Consider the following 11,086-nt stretch of genomic DNA (forward strand, 5'->3'; position numbering starts at 1 on the left):
TGAGTGTGCGGGTAGGGAGACAGGTGAGTGGGTGAGGGGGTAGTGGGGACAGATGAGAGGCTGAGGGGATACGGAGATAGGTGAGTGGGGTAGGGGGGTAGGGGGACGGGTGAGTGGGTGAGGGCATATGGGGACAGGTGAGTGGGTGAGGGCGTGGGGAGACAGGTGAGTCGGTGTGGGGCTTGGGAGCCAGGTGAGTGGGTGCATGGGTAGGGAGACAGGTCAGTGTGTGAAGGGGGTGGAGAGACCGGTGAGTAGGTGAGGTCATGTGGAGACAGGTGAGTGGGTTTGCGGGTCAGGAGACAGGTGAGTGGGTGAGGGAGGTAGGGAGACAGGTGAGTGGGTGAGGGTGATAGGGGGAATTGTGAGTGGGTGAGGTCATACGGAGACAGGTGAGTGGGTGAGGACATATGGAGACGGGTGAGTGGGTGAGGACATATGGGGACAGGTGAGTGGGTATAGGGGTAGGGGGACAGGAGAGTGGGTGTGGGGGTAGGGATACAGGTGAGTGGGTGATAGGGGTGGGGAGATTGGTGAGAGGGTGAGGACATATGGAGACAGCTGAGTGTGTGTGGGGGTAGGGAGACAGGTGAGTGGGTGAGGGGGGTAGGGGACAGGTGAGTGGGTGTGGGGATAGGGAGACAGATGAGTGGGTGTGGGGGTAGGGATACAGGAGAGTGGGTGAGGGAGCAGCGGGACAGGAACATGGGTGTGTGCAGAGGAGACAGGTGAGTGGGTGAGGGGGGTAGGGGGATGGGTGAGTGAGGGAGGACATTTGGAGACAGGAGAGTGGGTGTGCGGGTAGGGAGACAGGTGAGTGGGTAGGCGGGATGGGGGACAGGTGAGTGGGTGTGGGGGCAAGGAGACAGGTAAATGCATGAGGGGGGTAGGGACACAGGTGAGTGGGCGAGGGTGGTAGGGAGACAGGTGAGTGGGCGAGGGAGCAGTGGGACAGGAACATGGGTGTGTGTGGAGCAGACAGGTGAGTGGGTGAGGGGTGTAGGGGGACAGGTGAGTGGCTGTGGGGTAGGGAGACAGCTGAGTGGGTGAAGGGGGTGGGAAGACAGGTGAGTGGGTGAGGACATATGGAGACAGGTGAGTGGGTGTGTGGTTAGGGAGACAGGTGAGTGGGTGTGGGGCTAGCGAGACAGGTGAGTGAGTGAAGGGGGTGAGAAGACAGGTGAGTGGCTGAGCGGAGATGGAGACAGGTGAGTGGGTGAGGACACATGGAGAAAGGTGAGTGGGTGTATGGGTAGTGAGACAGGTGAGTCGGTGAGGAGGGTACGGGACAGGTGAGTGGGTGAATGGGGTAGGAGTACAGGTGAGTGGGTGAGGATATAAGGAGACAGGTGAGTGGGTGTGTGGTTAGGGAGACAGGTGAGTGGGTGTGGGGCTAGCGAGACAGGTGAGTGGGGGAAGGGGGTGGGAAGACAAGTGAGTGGGTGAGGACATATGGAAGACAGGTGAGTGGGTATGCGGGTAGGGAGATAGGGTGGCTGAAGGGGTAGCAGGTACAGGTGAGTGGTTGAGAGGTTATGGAGACAGGTGCATGGGTGAAGGGGGTAGGGGGACGGGTGAGTGAGTGAGGACATATGGAGACACGTGAGTGGGTGTGCGGGTAGTGAGACAGGTGAGTGGGTGAGCAGGATGGGGGACAGGTGATTGCGTGAGGGGGGTATGGGAGCAGGTGAGTGGGTCTGGACATCTGGAGACAGCTGAGTGTGTGTGGGGGTAGGGAGACAGGTGAGTGGGTGAGGGAGGTAGGGGGACAGGTGAGTGGGTGAGGGGAGTAGGGGTCAGGAGAGTGGGTGTGGGGGTAAGGAGACATATGAGTGGGTGAGGTGGTCGGGAGACAGGTGAGTGGGTGAGGGGGTAAGGAGACGGATGAGTGGGTGTGGGGTTAGGGATACAGGTGAGTGGGTGAGAAGGGTAGGGGACAGGTGAAGGGGTGAGGGAGTAGAAAGACAGGTGAATGGATGAGGGGATATGGAGTCAGGTGAATGGGAGAAGGCAGTGGGAGGACAGGTGAGTGGTTGTGGGGGTAGGGATACAGATGAGTAGGTGAGGGGGTCGGGAGACAGGTGAGTGGGTGAGGAGTGTAGAGAGAAAGGTGAGGGGGTGAGGGGTGTAGAGAGAAAGGTGAGGGGGTGAGGGGAGTAGGGAGACAGGTGATAGGTTGAGGGCAGTAGCAGGACAGGTGATTGAGGGGTGTAGGGGACAGGTGAGTGGGTGAGGGGGGTAGGGAGACAGGTGAGTGGGTGAGGAGGGTAGGGGACAGGTGAGTGTGTGAGTGGGGTAGGAGGACAGGTGAGTGGGTGAGGACATTAGGAGACAGGTCAGTGTCTGAGGGGGTAATGGGGACAGGTGAGTGGCAGAGGGGATATGGAGAAAGGTGAGTGTGTGAGGGTGGTAGGGAGACAGGTGAGTGGGTGTGGGGCTAGCGAGACAGGTGAGTGAGGGAAGGGGTTGGGAAGACAGGTGAGTGGATGAGGACATATGGAGACAGGTGAGCGGGTATGTGGGTAGAGAGATAGGTGAGTGGCTGAGGGGGTAGCGGGTACAGGTGAGTGGCTGAGAGGTTATGGAGACAGGTGCGTGGGTGACGGTGGCAGGGGGACCGGGTGAATGAGTGAGGACATATGGAGACAGGTGAGTGGGTGAGATGAGTAGGGGGGCAGGTGAGTTTGTGTGGGGGTATGGAGACAGATGAGTGGGTGTGGGGGTAGGGATACAGGTGATTGGGTGAGAGGGGTAGGGGACAAATGAGGGGTTGAGGAGGTAGGGAGACAGGTGAGTGAGTGAGGGAGTAGAAAGACAGGTGAATGGATGAGGGGATAGGGAGTCAGGTGAAGGAGAGAGGGCTGTGGGAGGACAGGTGAGTGGTTGTGTGGGTAGGGATACAGATGAGTGGGTGAGGTGGTCGGGAGACAGGTGTGTGGGTGAGGTGTGTAGATAGAAAGGTGAGAGGGTGAGGGGTGTAGAGAGAAAGTTGAGGAGGTGAGGGGGGTAGGGAGACAGATGAGTGGGTGAGGGGGTTGGGAAGACAGGTCAGTGGGTGAGGACATATGGAGACAGGTGAGTGGGTGGGCAGGTAGATGGACAGGTGAGTGGGTAAGGGGGTAGTGGGGACAGGTGAGTGGGTGAGGGGGGTTGGCGGATAGGTGAGTGTGTGAGGGGCTAGGGGGACAGGTGAGTGGGTGTGGGTTAGGGAGACAGGTGAGTAATTGAGGGGGGTAGGGGACAGGTGAGTGGGTGAGGGCGTTGGAAGACAGGTGTGTCGGTGTGGGGCTTGGGAGACAGGTGAGTGGGTGTGTGGGTAGGGAGACTGGTCAGTGTGTGAAGGTGGTTGGGAGACCGGTGAGTAGGTGAGGTCATGTGGAGACAAGTGAGTGGGTTTGCGGGTCAGGAAACAGGTGAGTGGTTGAGGGAGGTGGGAGACAGGTGAGTGGGTGAGGGGGGTAGGGGGAATTGTAAGGGGGTGAGGTCATACGGAGACAGGTGAGTGGGTGGGGACATATGGAGACAGGTGAGTGGGTGATGGGGGTATGGGGACAGGTGAGTGGGTATAGGGGTAGGGGGACAGGAGAGTTGGTGTGGGGGTAGGGATACGGGTGAGTGGGTGATAGGGGTGGGGAGACAGGTGAGAGGGTGAGGACATATGGAGACAGCTGAGTGTGTGTGGGGGTAGGGAGACAGGTGAGTGGGTGAGGGGGTAGGGGACAGGTGAGTGGGTGTGGGGGTAGGGAGACAGCTGAGTGTGTGTGGGGGTAGGGAGACAGGTGAGTGGGTGAGGGGGTAGGGGGACAGGTGAGTGGGTGTGGGGGTAGGGAGACAGGTGAGTGTGTGAGGGTATAGTGGGGACAGGTGAGTGGCTGAGGGGAGATGGAGACAGGTGAGTGGGTGTGGGGGTAGGGAGACAGGTGAGTGTCTGAGGGGGTTAGGGGAAAAGGTGAGTGGGTGGGGGGGAAGGTGGACAGGTGAGTGGGTGTGGGGTAGGGAGACAGGTGAGTGGGTGTGGGGGTAGGGAGACAGGTGAGTGTGTGGGGGGGTAGGGAGACAAGTGAGTGGGTATGGGGGTAGGGGAACAAGTGAGTGGGTGTGGGGGTAGGGAGACAGGTGAGTGGGTGTGGGGCTAGGAAGACAGGTGAATGTGTGTGGGGGTAGGGAGACAGGTGAGTGGGTATGGGAGTAGGGGAACAGGTGAGTGGGTAGGGGGGAAGGTGGACAGGTGAGTGGGTGTGGGGGTAGGGAGACTGGTGAGATCGTGTAGGGGTAGAGATCCAGGTGAGTGGGTGTAGGGGAAGGGATACAGGTGAGTGGGTGAGGGGCATAGGGAGACAGGTGAGTTGCTGAGCGCGGTAGCAGGACAGGTGAGTGAGGGGGTAGGGAGACTGGTGAGTTAGTGTGGGGATAGGGAGACAGGTGAGTGAGTGTGGGGTAGTGAGACAGGTGAGTGGGTGAAGGCGGTGGGAAGACAGGTGAGTGGGTGAGAACATATGGAGACAGGTGAGTGGGTATGCGGGTAGGGAGATAGGTGAGTGGCTGAGGGGGTAGCGAGTACAGGTGAGTGGCTGAGAGGATATGGAGACAGGTGAGTGGGTGAGGGGGCTAGGGGGATGGGTGAGTGAGTGAGGACATATGGAGACAAGTGAGTGGATGTGCGTGTAGGGAGACAGGTGAGTGTATAAGTGGGATGGGTAACAGGTGAGTGTGTGAGGGGTGTAGGGGGACATGTGAGTGGGTGTGTAGGTAGATGTGGGTAGGGGGGACAGGTGAGTGGGTGTGGGGGTAGGGAGACAGGTGAATCGGTGTGGGGCTCAGGAGACAGGTGAGTGGGTGTGCGGGTAGGGAGACAGGTCAGTGTGTGAATGGAGTGGGGAGACAGGTGAGTAGGTGAGGACATGTGGAGACAGGTGAGTGTGTTTGCGGGTCGGGAGACAGGTGAGTGGGTGATGGGGTTAGGGGGCAGGTGGTTGGTTGAGGGGTATGGGTGGGACAGGTGAGTGGGTGAGGGAGGTAGGGAGACAGGTGAGGGGGTGACGAGGGTAGGGGGAAGGGTGAGTGGGTGAGGTCATACGGAGACAGGTGAGTGGGTGAGGACATATGGAGACAGGGGTGTGTGTGTCTGCCGATAGGGAGACAGGTGAGTGGGTGAGGGGGGTAGGGGGACAGTTGAGTGGGTGATGTGGGTAGGGAGACAGGTGAGTGCATGTGGGGGTAGGGATGCTGGTGAGTGGGCGTGCGTATAGGTGAGTGGGTGAGAGGGGTAGGGGGACAGATGATTGGGTGTGGGGGTAGGTTTACAGGTTACTGGGTGAGGGAGTAGAAAGACAGGTGAATGGATGAGGGGATAGGGAGACAGATGAGGGGAAGAGGGGGTTGGGAGGACAGGTGAGTGGGTGTGGGTTTAGGGAGACAGGTGAGTGGTTGTGGGAGTAGGGATACAGGTGAGTGTGTGAGGGGGTCGGTTGACAGGTGAGTGGGTGAGGAGGTTATGGAGACAGTAGACTGGCTGGGGGGTGTAGAGAGTCAGGGGAGGGGGTGATGGGGGTAGGGAGACAGATGAGTGGGTGAGGGGGTTGGGGAGACAGGTCAGTGGGTGAGGACATATGGAGACAGGTGAGTGGGTGTGCAGGTAGAGGGACAGGTGAGTGGGTGAGTGGGGTTGGCGGACAGGTTAGTGTGTGAGGGGGTAGGGGGACAGGTGAGTGGGTGTGGGGGAAGGGAAACAGGTGAGTGGGTGTAGGGGTAGGGATACAGATGAGTGGGTGACGGAATAGGGGGACAGGTGAGGGGGTGAGGGGTAGGGAGACAGGTGAGTGGTTGAGGGGGTAGAAAGACAGGTGAGTGGGTGAGCGCGATAGGGGGACAGGTGAGTGGGTGTGGGGGCAGGGAGACAGGTAAGTGCGTTAGGGGGGTAGGGAGACAGGTGAGTGGGTGAGGGTGGTAGGGAGACCGGTGAGTGGGTGAGGGAGTAGCCAGGCAGGGAAGTGTGTGTGGGTGGAGGAGACAGGTGAGTGGGTGAGGGGGATAGGGGGACAGGTGAGTGGCAGTGGGGTAGGGAGACAGGTGAGTGGGTGAAGGGGGTGGGAAGACAGGTAAGTGGGTGAGGACATATAGAGACAGGTGAGTGGGTGTGTGGTTATGGAGACAGGTGAGTGGGTGAGGGGGGTAGGGGTTGGGTGAGTGAGGGAGGACATTTGGAGACAGGAGAGTGGGTGTGCGGGTAGGGAGACAGGTGAGTGAGTAGGCGGGATGGGGGACAGATGAGTGGGTGAGGGGCGTAAGGGGATAGGTCAGTGGGTGTGGGGGTAGGGAGACAGGTGAGTGTGTGAGGCGGGTGGGGAGACAGGTGAGAGTGTGAGGACATATGGAGGCAGGTGAGTGGGTGTACGGGTAGGGAGATAGGTGATTGGCTGAGGGGGTAGCGAGTACAGGTGAGTGGCTGAGAGGATATGGAGACAGGTGAGTGGGTGAGGGGCTAGGGGACAGGTGAGTGGGTGAGTGGGGTAGGGAGACAGATGAGTGTGTGAGGAGGTAGGGGGGCAGGTGTGTGGGTTTGGGGGTAGGGAGACATATGCGTGGGTGTGGGGGTAGGCATACAGGTGAATGGGTGAGAGGGTAGGGGACAGGTGAGCGTTTGAGGGGGTAGGGAGACAGGTGAGTGGGTGAGGGAGTAGAAAGTGATTGAGGGGTGTAGGGGACAGGTGAGTGGCTGTGGGAGTAGGGAGACAGATGAGTGGGTGAGGGGGTTGGGAAGACAGGTCAGTGGGTGAGGACATATGGAGACAGGTGAGTCGGTGTGCAGGTAGAGGGACAGGAGAGTGGGTGAGGGGATAGTGGGGACAGGTGAGTGGGTGAGGGGGTCGGGTACAGGTGAGTGGGTGAGGGGGTAGGGAGACAGGTGAGTAGCTGAGGGGAGATGGAGACAGGTAAGTGGGTGAGGACATATGGAGAAAGGTGAGTGGGTGTGCGGGTAGGGAGACAGGTGAGTGGGTGAGGAGGGTAGGGGACAGGTGAGTGGGCGAGTGGGGTAGGAGAACAGGTGAGTGGGTGAGGTCATAAGGAGACAGGCCAGTGTGTGAGGGGGTAGTGGGGACAGGTGAGTGGCAGAGGGGATATGGAGACAGGTGAGTGTGTGAGGGGGTAGGGAGACAGGTGAGTGGGTGTGGGGCTAGTGAGACAGGTGAGTGGGGGAAGGGGGTGGGAAGGCAGGTAAGTGGGTGAGGACATATGGAGACAGGTGAGTGGGTATGCATTTAGGGAGATAGGTGAGTGGCTTAGGGGGTAGCGGGTAGAGGTGAGTGGCTGAGAGGATATGGAGACAGGTGAGTGGATGAGGGGCATGGGAGACAGGTGAGTCGGTGAGGGGGTCGGGAAGACAGGTGAGTGTGTGAGGACATATGAAGACAAGTGAGTGGGTCAGGGGTTAGCGGGGACAGGTGAGAGGCTGAGGGGATGTGGAGCTAGGTGAGTGGGTAAGGGGCGTAGGGGGATGGGTGAGTGGGTGAGGGTATATGGAGACAGGTGAGTGGGTGAGGGCATAGGGAGACAGGTGAATCGGTGTGGGGCTCGGGAGACAGGTGAGTGGGTTTGTGGGAAGGGAGACAGGTCAGTGTGTGAAAGGTGTGGGGAGACAGGTGAGTAGGTGAGGACCTGTGGAGACAGGTGAGTGTGTTTGCAGGTCAGGAGACAGGTGAGTGGGTAATGGGGTTAGGGGGCAGGTGGTTGGGTAAGGGACATGAGGGGACAGGTGAGTGGGTGAGGGAGGTAGGGAGACAGGTGAGTGGGTGAGGAGGGTAGGGGAAGGGTGAGTGGGTGAGGTCATATGGAGACAGGTGAGTGGGTGAGGACATACGGAGACAGGGGTGTGTGTGCCGGTAGGGAGACAGGTGAGTGGGTGAGGGGGGGTAGGGGGACAGTTGAGTGGGTGATGTGGGTAGGGGGGACAGGTGAGTGGGTGTGGGGGTAGGGAGACAGGTGAATCGGTGTGGGGCTCAGGAGACAGGTGAGTGGGTGTGTGGGTAGGGAGACAGGTCAGTGTGTGAATGGGGTGGGGAGACAGGTGAGTAGGTGAGGACATGTGGAGACAGGTGAGTGTGTTTGCGGGTCGGGAGACAGGTGAGTGGGTGATGGGGTTAGGGGGCAGGTGGTTGGTTGAGGGGTATGGGTGGGACAGGTGAGTGGGTGAGGGAGGTAGGGAGACAGGTGAGGGGGTGACGAGGGTAGGGGGAAGGGTGAGTGGGTGAGGTCATACGGAGACAGGTGAGTGGGTGAGGACATATGGAGACAGGGGTGTGTGTGTCTGCTGGTAGGGAGACAGGTGAGTGGGTGAGGGGGGTAGGGGGACAGTTGAGTGGGTGATGTGGGTAGGGAGACAGGTGAGTGCATGTGGGGGTAGGGATACTGGTGAGTGGGCGTGCGTATAGGTGAGTGGGTGAGAGGGGTAGGGGGACAGGTGAGTGGGTGAGGGGGGTAGAGGGGCAGGTGAGTGGGTGTGGGGGTAGGGAGACAGATGATTGGGTGTGGGGGTAGGTTTACAGGTTACTGGATGAGGGAGTAGAAAGAGGTGAATGGATGAGGGGATAGGGAGACAGATGAGGGGAAGAGGGTTGGGAGGACAGGTGAGTGGGTGTGGGTTTAGGGAGACAGGTGAGTGGTTGTGGGAGTAGGGATACAGGTGAGTGTGTGAGGGGGTCGGTTTACAGGTGAGTGGGTGAGTGGGTGAGGGGATTAGGGAGACAGTAGACTGGCTGGGGGTTGTAGAGAGTCAGGGGAGGGGGTGATGGGGGTAGGGAGACAGATGAGTGGGTGAGGGGGTTGGGGAGACAGGTCAGTGGGTGAGGACATATGGAGACAGGTGAGTGGGTGTGCGTGTAGGGAGATAGGTGAGTGGGTGAGCGGGATGGGGGACAGGTGAGTGAGTGAGGGGCGTAGGGGGACAGGTAAGTGGTTGTATAGGTAGATGGACAGGTGCGTGGGTGAGGGGGTAGTGGGGACAGGTGAATGGGTGAGGGGGTAGGGACACAGGTGAGTGGATGTGGGTGTTGGGAGACAGGTGAGTGGCTGACAGTATAGGGGGACAGGTGAGAGGGTGAGGGGTAGGGAGACAGGTGACTGGGGGATGGCGTACAAAGACAGGTGAGTGGGTGAGGGGGGTTGGCGGACAGGTGAGTGTGTGAGGGGGTAGGGGGACTGGTGAGTAGGTGTGGGGGAAGGGAGACAGGTGAGTGGTTGTGGGGGTAGGGATACAGGTGAGTGGCTGATGGTATAGGGGGACAGGTGAGTGGGTGAGGGTTAGGGAGACAGGTGAGTGGTTGAGGGGGTAGAAAGACAGGTGAGTGGGTGAGCGGGATAGGGGGGACAGGTGAGTGGGTGTGGTGGCAGGGAGAAACGTGAGTGTGTGAGGGTGCTAGGATGACAGGTGATTGGGTGAGGGTGGTAGGGAGACAGGTGAGTGGGTGAGGGGGTTAGAGGGACAGGTGAGGGGTGTAGGGAGATATGTGAGTTGGTGTGGGGTGTAGGTGAGTGGCTGAGGACATATGGAGACAGATGAGTGGCTGTGGGACTAGGTAGACAAGTGAGTGGGTGAGGGGTCGGGTGACAGGTGAGTGAATGAGGGGGGTAGGATGACTGGTGAGTTAGTGTGGGGATAGGGAGACAGGTGAGTGGGTGTGGGGTAGGGGGACAGGTGAGTGGGTGTGGGGGTAGGGAGACAGGTCAGTGTGTGAGGAGGGTGGGGAGACAGGTGAGTAGGTGAGGACATGTGGAGACAGGTGAGTGTGTTTGCGGGTCGGGAGACAGGTAAGTGGGTGATGGGGTTAAGGGGCAGGTGGTTGGGTGAAGGGCATGGGTGGACAGGTGAGTGGCTGAGGGGTTAGGGTGACAGGTGAGTGGGCGTGGGGGTAGGGATGCGGGTGAGTGTGTGAGGTGAGTAGGGGGTCAGGTAAGTGGGTGTGGGAGTAGGGAGACACATGCGTGGGTGTGGGAGTAGGGATGCAGGTGAGTGAGTGAGAGGGGTAGGGAGACAGGTGAGTGGGTGAGGGAGTAGAAAGTGATTGAGGGGCGTAGGGGGACAGGTGATTGGGTGAGGTGGGTAGGGAGACAGGTGATTGGGTGTGGGAGTAGGGAGACAGATGAGTGGGACAGGCGGTTGGGAAAACAGGTCAGTGGGTGAGGACATATGGAGACAGGCGAGTGGGTGTGCAGGTAGAGGGACAGGTGAGTGGGTGAGAGGGTAGTGGGGACAGGTGAGTGAGTGAGGGGGTATGGAGTCAGGTGAGTGGGTGAGGGATGTAGGTGGACAGGTGAGTGTGTGAGGGGCTAGGGGACAGGTGAGTGGGTGTGGGGTAGGGAGACAGGTGAGTGGGTGAGGAGGGTAGGGGACAGGTGAGTGGGTGAATGGGGTAGGAGGACAGGTGAGTGAGTGAGGACATAAGGAGACAGGTCAGTGTGTGAGGGGGTAGTGGGGACAGGTGAGTGGCAGAGGGGATATGGAGAAAGGTGAGTGTGTGAAGGGGGTAGGGAGACAGGTGAGTGGGTGTGGGGCTAGCGAGACAGGTGAGTGGGTGAGGAGGGTAGGGGACAGGTGACTGGGTGAGAGGGGTAGGAGGACAGGTGAGTGGGTGAGGACATAAGGAGACAGGTCAGTGTGTGAGGGGGTAGTGGCGACAGGTGAGTGGCAGAGGGGATATGGAGAAAGGTGAGTGTGTGAGGGGGGTAGGGAGACAGGTGAGTGGGTGTGGGGCTTACGAGACAGGTGAGTGGGGGAAGGGGGTGGGAAGACAGGTGACTGGGTGAGGACATATGGAGATAGGTGAGTGGCTGAAGGGGTAGCGGGTACAGGTGAGTGGCTGAGAGGTTATGGAGACAGGTGCGTGGGTGAGGGGGGTAGAGGGATGGGTGAGTGAGTGAGGACGTATGGAAACAGGTGAGTGGGTGTGTGGGTAGGGAGACAGGTGAGTGGGTGAGTTGGATGGGGGACAGGTGAGTGGGTGAGGGGGTAGGGAGACAGGTCAGTGTGTGAGGAAGGTGGGGAGACAGGTGAGTGGCTAAGGACATATCGAGACAGGTGAGTGGGTGTGGG

The sequence above is a fragment of the Cetorhinus maximus genome, chromosome 13 (assembly GCF_964194155.1).
Source record: "Cetorhinus maximus chromosome 13, sCetMax3.hap1.1, whole genome shotgun sequence".
Taxonomy (NCBI): Eukaryota; Metazoa; Chordata; class Chondrichthyes; order Lamniformes; family Cetorhinidae; genus Cetorhinus; species Cetorhinus maximus.